At 37.7% G+C, this 9,102-nt stretch overlaps 1 pseudogene; it reads right to left on the reverse strand.

Moving 5' to 3' along the window:
* Positions 1 to 4,346: 4,346 nt before the first annotated feature.
* On the reverse strand, positions 4,347 to 7,086 carry LOC140507870 (E3 ubiquitin-protein ligase RNF115 pseudogene; annotated as a pseudogene).
* Positions 7,087 to 9,102: the final 2,016 nt, after the last annotated feature.

The raw sequence follows: 9,102 nt of genomic DNA on the forward strand, positions 1-9,102 counted from the left end.
TAATGTTTTTCAATTGACTCATGCCCACCATATTCATTTCTCTTCAACTTATTTTTTACATTCTTTCTTTGGAGATGGTGTTCCATGAATCAAAATCATAAAACTTCACTGGAAGGACACTTTTTAATGAGTCTTTGTTTGAAAGAATTTGGGTTCATAAAATAATTTTATAATTTCCCCAAGAAAATTGTAATGGTGATTTAAATGGGAAGATCTTTCACATTCATTAATATATGGGAAGCCTACCAAAGGAAAGTCTTGAGGATGGCGTTTCCCTCTGCTCTGTTATTGTGTTTAGATTTTTTTTGTTACTATAACGGATTTGGCTTTCTGGTGTCTGAATAAATGTTTTGGTTCTGTCTTCCTTGTGGTGATTTCATGATTCAAAATTGTGGCAGCATGTTGATCGTCTCTGTAGGTGCTGTGAATATCGCATTGGTGCTACAACTATACATCCAATTCTCCTCCTACTACTGAATTTTAAGCCCACCTCATTGTTCAACATTTAAAATGTTTGTCATGTATGTATGTATATACATGTGTGCATATTATACACAATATAATATGTGCATGCATGTGTATAGAGTTATGTAAATATAAATGCACACATATGTATATCTCATGCGTCTATATATGCATGTTTGTATATACATTGTTAATATACACATTTATATATAAATATAATATGGGTGAGCTTTATAGACTATCCATGCAACTCAATAACATAACTTGCCTAAAAGGAATTATTCAACTGGTTCCTCCACTGGAAATAAAAGGTAAGTAAATTGTGCTTGGACTAGCTCCACAGAGATTAGCCACATTATATCTCAATGGAATCAAATCTGTCCTCAGTATACAATATATTATGGAAAGTCAGACATTTATACAAATATTTATAAAGCAAAACAGAATATGGCAAATGTTATAAGAAAGAAAAGAAAGAGGAAGCTAACAAAAGTAGTAACTCAAGAATAATATCAACACACCATAACTTATACATGACAGAAGTGATGGAGAACTATATTTTCTCCCTAAACTCACTCTTATTTTTATATCAAGTGATTCACTTCCTACCTACTCTAGAATTCCTGATCCAGATAAAATCCTTCTCCTGACTTCCCTGTTTCTATCAATGAACTTCAATCACTTCTAAACATTCATTCTCCAAACCCCTGAGCCAATTTTGAATCATTCCTCTTCCTTGATACTACCATCGGTAACACAAACTAATGTCTGCTGTCAAATTCTTTAGTATCTTCCTTTAAGAAAAGATTTGCTTGATCTGTTCCTTCTTTAGGTACATTTCTCCTAATTTATATTAGGTCACAAATTACCATAAATATGAACTATTGAAATTAGTTTTTAACTACTCCCAATCTTCTCCCTCTCATCCAAACAACATGAATGTATTAATTTTCCTATGTACAGCACTGCTTTGATAGTTTCACTACTTCATTCAGAAATTCTTAATGGTCCCATTGCCTAGAAAAATACTATCCAAATTCATCAGGCATATAAGTGGTTCTGAGGACAGAGTGCCAAACCTGGAGTAGGAAGACCTAAGTTCAAATTTGGTCTCAGAAACTTGTGACCTTGGCTGTCACTTTGGAGTTGGTGCTCTTAGTTTATCTTAACTTCCTAATCTTTCAAATGGGGATGATGCTAGCATCTAATTCTCAGGGTTGTTTTAAGGGTCAAAAGTGATATTATTTGTAAAGCGTTTAGGACAGTGTAAGTGCTGTTGCTGTTGTTGTTGCTGATGGTGGTGATCTAGCATTTAAGGCCCTTCCAGCCTTGAAACAAAGCTTTCTAACTTCCTTTGCTACTCAACCTTGACATTAAAGCCTAACTGGAATATTCATCATTAATGACAGTAGCTGGAATTTATAGAGCACTTTAAAGTGGAGAGCAGATATAAGGGTGAGATAGCTTTACCACTTTCCAAAGTAAGTATATCCCCACAATCAAGTTTCTTTGATTTCAGTTCCCTCATATGTAAACTGAAGGGTTTGAAATTACATAATATATCAGTTAATCTCTTAATCTCATTTCAACATTTTACAAAAATTAGAAACATTCATTCAAATACAGTAGTTAAATTAGTGAAAATTCTTCAAAGCAGTTGGAGCAAAAGAACAACATAGGACATTAGCAGAGTCAAAGAAAGTGATGAGTTCTAGAGGTTATCACCTCTGGCAAAAGGTGAAATAAACATTGAAGTTGAGGAGTTATTGGAACAATAAAATTGTTCATTTTTAATATATTCAGAAAGTATAAACCATATTGATACTACAGTTAATTTTTGCTTAAATCTTATTAAGTCATTTATGTGTTAATTTTCTCTTATACAAATCTAATTATTTATCCCATAATCATTTTTGGTAATAAATTTCATTCTATATGAAAAATTTTAAAAATGATGATATAAATTTATACAAGTTTATATAAATTTACATAATTTATATAAAGCCTTCAAAAATATATTTAGGGACAGAGCCAAGATGGCAGAATAACAGCACAAACTTTTTAGAGCACTCCTCCAAAGCCCAGCCAAATACCTGTAAAAAATGGCTCTAAACAAATTCTGGAGCTGCAGAACCCACAGAATGATGGAGTGAAGCAAATCTCCAGCACAAGACAGCCTGGAAGTTCTCCAGGAAGTATCTATCTCACCACACTGGAAGCAGAGTGCAATCCAACATGAGCCACACCGTCACAGATATTACTTGAGCAGGCCTTGAGGAGACTGAATCTTGGGCACCTGTGGTGGTTTCCAGACTTCATAACCCCAAAACACTGAAGATAAATTGGAAGATCAGTGGGAAAAGCCTGTAGGATCAGTGCAAGAGAGTGGAGTGATCCAAGCCCAGCCCTAGGGTGGCAGAGAGAGGAGGGGAGCAGAGGAACCTGAAGTAGCCAGAAAGCAGCAGGGGCAGTTGCAGCCCCTGTTTCTGGAGCTCTAGGCCCAAAAACTGTGGGGGAATTGAGTGGCTGACAGTACACCCCCCAACCCTACTGGAAGCAGAGAACTACGTGGACAAAGAGCTCAAAAGTCAAGCAAATGTCTGGGGAAATAAGCAAAAACTGGAAAAAGAGTCAGACTATAGAATCTTACTTTGGTGACAAGGAAGACCAAAGCAGGCAAACAGAAGAAAACAAAGTCAAAGCTCCTCCATCCAAAGCTTCCAAGAAAAATATGAATTGGTCTCAGGCCATGGAAGAGCTCAAAAAGGATTTTGAAAATCGAGAAAGAGAAGTAGAGGAAAAATTGAGAACAGAGAGGACTTCAGAGAGGCCTGGAAAGACTTCTGTGATCTGATGCTGAGTGAAAGGAGCAGAACCAGGAGAACTTCGTACACAGCAATAACCACAGTGTGTGAAGATTTTTTCTGGTAGACTTAGAACTTTATTGCAATGCAAGGACTTAAAAAATTCGCAACGGTCTTTTTTTTCTTTTTTTTTTTCTTTTTTTTTTTAGACTTTTGAGGAATTTATTTCATTCTGAAAGAAACACATAATTAAGTTTCACAAGTATAAAATCAAGTCATCACTCTGAATTCAGGAATAAGAGAGGCATTTGGCTATAGATACAATTCCATCTGTAAATGCTAACTTTAAATCTGGAGAGGTGAAGGAATATTTCATATCCCTTGAATAAAGTAAGTTCACTCTGTCCTTTTGGTGACCTCTCAAGGAATATAACATGTGCAAGTTGGCCACGTATTAATGTTCCAGGAACTAGCCACTCCCGGAACACATAGATAATACTTGGAAGATTTGGCTAGTCTTCCTAGTATGTGATTAATTTACTTATCTCTTGTGGGCCCCGTATGATATCTCCTTGATGGATAAACACCTGCATTCCCATGGCTACGTGCCTGACCAGCTTGGAACAGTGTGCAGAGCCAACAGCAAAAAGCCTTCTTTGTCTAGATCCCTATAAAATCCCCTTGTTTAGTGTAAGTCCTCTGAATCTCACCCATGGAGAGGACACTCTGCCTAGGACTACTTGCTCCCAATTCAGACCCTGAAAGCTGTATCCCAGGATTCCCCAGCTGAGAAAATTCAGGTGTTGGTGCTTCCCTGAATTGGTGATGTTTTTCTATTTCCTCTTATATCTATATTAATATTGCTATAATTATATTAGTATTAGGCTATATTAATTATTTCTGCTATGGCTCTAAACTGTTCATGCATTTGCCTTTTCTGTAAATCAATAAAATATCCAGCTTCTTCTTCTCAAATGTGTCTTATTGTAGGTGCGAATCTGAACCATAAATTTCCCTAATCACACAAGAGGGACAGCACTCATTGCATTAATATTACGGGTTGGGATTTCTGGTGAGGTTCCTATATCCACATACTATTTTTTATACAATTTACATTTGCAGTAAGTCTACCAAGGCCCCAGCTCAATGGGTCTTGAGCTTCAGAAAGTCCATGGGTCATCGAGTTGGCTGTCACTGCTATAGCTGCTGCTTGAAGAGGTCTCACTGTTTGGTGTTTGCCGAGTTGAGTCCTCACCATTTAAGCTCTCCCTGCAAACAGGACACGTGTCATGCAGTTCCAACCATGGCACAATACAGCTGCCATGAAAGAAGTGGTTGCAAGGTAGCTGCCAGACTTGCTCCTTGACTTCATAGTCTTCTTTGCACACTGGACACTCTAGACCCGTATCCACTTGTTCCTGAGTTAATGTCACTGTTGGAAGAGAGGTGATCTTTTCTTCATCAGCTGGGGGAGGCCCAGTGTTTTCCAACTGTCCTAAGAGCTGGGTGACAATGGCATCAAGCCACGCCTGACCCCAGGCATAGTCCCCGGGGTTGGAGTGCAGCATCCCACTCCATGAAAAAGGATGGGGGGAGCCAGGAGTTGCTGAATTTGCAAAGAATCCTGCAAAGATCTGTTGTATTATTCTCTCAATTGCTGGGGACCAGCCAGAACTCCCCGGGACCAGTACCTCCTGGTCATTGGCAGTCTGAGTGGCCTGCTAGGTCCCCAAAGATCTGCATGGGTTTGATGATCCCGTTCATTGTCTCTAATGTCTTGATCCCATGAACTGCTGCTCAGAAATGGTCTAAAGTCTGGGAAAAACATTGTGTGGTCCAAATGGTCCCAGAGTTCTGCAAACTGCGTGGATGTGCTGTCGTCTAGGCCGCTGCCACCACTGTCTAAAAAACTGGAATCATCAGTCACTTCTTCAATAAAGCCTGATTCACATCTGGGGCAAATATACTCCTGTTGTGAAATCAGGAAAGCCTTTATTAATCTTTACGTCCATTCCCCCTGAATGGCCGGGTAGCCTCCCCAGTAAGGTTACAGGAACACTACCGCAATGGTCTTTCAAGGCAAAATGCCTTCCACATCCAGAGAAAGAACTATGGAATTCAATTGCAGATTGTAGCAGATCATTTTCTTTTGTATTATGTTTTGGTTTGTTATATGATTTCTCCCATTCATTTTAATTCTTCTATACAATATGACTATGGTGAAAATTATTTAATAGGAATGTATGTATAGAAACTATATAAAATTGTATGCTGTCTTGGGGAGCGAGGGGGTACATGGGATGGGGGAGGGAGAGAGGGAAAGAAAAAATCTAGGGTATATGGTTGTGATTGAGGAACACTGAAAATTAATTAATTAATTTTTTAAAAAACTTGACATGAGCTTCTAGCCATTTGAAAGACTGGTTGTGGCATGTGGTTAGATTTGACCATCTTTAAACTATTATTTGCTGTCAGATACATTGACTGTTAAATGGATTTGGAAAAATAAGATGAGTTCTTGTCTTACTTCAAATATTTTGCAGTTAATGTATACTTACCATCAATATTTAAAGCATAAGATAAGCTACTTAATTACTTGTTTATTTTCCCAATGTCTTCTTCACAGTTTAAAAATTGTAAACATCTTCTTTACCACAATAAAAAGTCTCTTTTTAAAAAAAATTTGGGAAGAGAAATGAGAGTGATGCAAGAAAATCATGAAAAATGAGTCAACTGCTTGCTAAAGGAGACCCCAAAATGCTGAAGAAAATAACACTTTAAAAAATAGACTAACCCAAATGGCAAAAGAGATGCAAAAAGCCAATGAGGAGAAGAATGCCCTAAAAAGCAAAATTGGCAGATGGAAAAGGAGGTCCAAAAGCTGACTGAAGAAAATAATTCCTTAAAGATTAGAATGGAGGAGCTGAAAGCTAATAACTTTATGAAAAATCAAGAAATTATAAAAAAAGACCAAAGGAAAGAAAAAATAGCAGACAATGTGAAATATCTCATTGGACAAGCAACTGACCTAGAAAACAGATCCAGGAGAGACAATTTTAAAATGGGACTACCTGTAAGCTATGATAGAAAAAAAGCCTACATATCATCTTTTAAGAAATTATTAAGGAAAATTGCCCTGATATTAAAGAACCACAAGGTAAAATAAATATTGAAAAAATTCACTAATCACTTCCTGAAAGAGATTCAAAAAGAAAAACACCTGCGAATATTGTAGCCAAATTACTGAGTTCCCAGGTCAAGGAGAAAATATTGCAAGCAGCCAGGGGGAAAGGAAATACAGGGAAAAAATTTGGAACTCAAAATCTTGTGGAAATGAATGTTGAAAATTAAAAATAAATAAATTTTTAAAAGTTAAATGACAACAACACAGCAGCAACAAAAGAAAATATGTTTAGCGGTTCAGGCCACACATCAGTGGGCACAAGATCAAGGTATTTCAACATTCATGCTATATCACCAACCCATAGCAACAGCTGTGAATCTCAAACTGTAACAAACTCTTTTCCTCAAAGACAAAACTAAGATATTTATTCAGATACCAGAAAGCCAATTCCACCACGGTAACAAAGAAGTTTATATACATCACCAATCCAGGGATCACTGACACCCCCAAGCCTTCCCTCCATTAGGGCTTTCAACAAAAAAGCTCCCCTAAGCAAAATTTTTCGCTCTCAGTCACAGTAGCTTCTCTGCCTCACTTCTACCTAGCTCTCTCTGAACTCTACCTCACTTCGAATTCAGCCTCCATCATTCCTGCTCCACACCTTTGGCAAGCTTCTCCCACCATGGGCTCCATGTCATTCAGGATCCATGTGACTCTGACTCTATGTGACTAAGACTTCATCACAGCAGTCACTGGGCTCAAACTCAAAGCAGGTTACGTGGGCCAATTAATGGGCAGGAAAGATCTTCCCATTCCATTAGTCTTATATTTGGCCCCAAGATCTTTCATGTACATCATATGGGTCAGTGGAAGTTTAGGGGTAACTGATATCAACATGACTTTTCAACAATATAACAGGCTTAGCACAAAATAAACTCATAAAGCAATATCTTGTGGTGGGGGCTTGAACACAAGAACCCCATCACTCCACCGTCAAATGAATGGGATCCAAAATCCCTTGGGATAAGGAGTGAAGGTCTCTTCTTCTATAACTACTTTCTGCTGAGATTGGATGTAGAGCTGTCCCTTCCCTGAGAGGTTCCATTAGAGGGGTCAGTTCTTTAGCTTGGTATCCGAAACTTGGTCAATGCCAAGTTCAGGGGTGATGCATCATAGTACCGGACAGAGGGTGACATCCAGATTAAGCAGTCAGTCATCTATAAGTGGAGGACACTAAGCCTGCAGGAGACAAATCTAGCAAACAAGTTGAACAAACCAAAGTCAAAAAGAATAAGGAGACAATAAGCAGTAGCAGGGGAAACATAATATTAGTTGTGCTTCTAGAGTCCATGAACCCACTATCATAGCCTTATTCATGGTAAAATATATAAGTTAAGGGCACAATTTGGTAAACATCTTCTCCCGAATAAACAACAGTTGCAGTATCATCTCTTCTGTGTGCTACAATCTCTGTAGTCTTTGGAATACTGTCTGACTTCCATTTTACCCATACTTTAGCTCCCAATTTTATTCTCTCAGTGGAACCTAACCCTTCAGTTCCTCTGATAGTTATTTCAGAAAGAGGGTCAATTTTCACAAAGGGTATTATTTCACCAGGAATAATGATCACTTGAACTGTTCTATCATTTTTACAAAATTGTGTAAGTTCTTCCCCTAAATTTTGGAATACCACAATAATTTCTCCTTGATAATTAGAATCTATTACTCCAGGCAATACACGTATTCCTTGAGCTGCTAGTAATAATTTAGCTAATATCCATTCAAAATGATTTTTAGGGTTTCTCATGCATATTCCAGTAGAGATTTTCCTTATTTCTTTTCCATACAGCCAAAAATCGTCTAAACAATGTAAATCATATCCTGCTGAACCAGGTGTTCCTGGATGTGGTACTGGGACATCTTACCTCACAGGTCAGTACTCAGTATTTGGGATCTTATGTGTTTGGTATTTTTTAATTTGCAGATTTAAGGTCATCATTCTGGCTATAGATGTTCTTTCTTCCAATGATCATGATTCAATGATTCCTGACACAAAATCCAAATTTGAGTCTACATAGCTTCTACCCATTTCTCCTGGTCCTTCTTCATATAATTGTCCTTCAAATATTTGAAGATAGTTATAATTTTCCTCAAGTCGCCTTTTCTCATGACAAAATATACACCTCTACCCCCACATATTCTGTAATCCAGTCACATCGGTCTCCTTGTTATTACTACAATATATTCTATCTCCTGATTTCCATTGCTTATCCCCTATACGTAGAATAATCTCTCTCATGTCTATAATGGCAAGTAAAATAGGATGTTTTGTTATTTTTATTTTAGTATAATCAAGATCTCTAATGCCTCTATCTGAATGTGATTGGAAAGGATCTTTCCCACCCATTGATGGGCCTGCCCATTGCGGGAAGCTTGATTAGTGGAGTTGTTTTGAAGAAGGGTCCAAAGTACATTTTGTTTTTTTCTGTTAAGGCACTGGGTCAGAGGATTATGCCCTCTGGCTCTAAAAGGTATACAAATACTCTGAGGGTGAGGTTTTACTTTGGGGCTTAGTTTTGGTAAGAAGGTTTGAGTGCCACATGAAGACTCTGGGAAGTTGCTAAGAAGCCCCTAGCTTTAAGAACCCAAATGTCATGATTCCCTCTATGGTAACTAGTCAGATAGCTGTACCTGTCTGTTGAATTATGG

Source organism: Notamacropus eugenii, chromosome 5 (assembly GCF_028372415.1).
Source record: "Notamacropus eugenii isolate mMacEug1 chromosome 5, mMacEug1.pri_v2, whole genome shotgun sequence".
NCBI classification, from domain to species: domain Eukaryota; kingdom Metazoa; phylum Chordata; class Mammalia; order Diprotodontia; family Macropodidae; genus Notamacropus; species Notamacropus eugenii.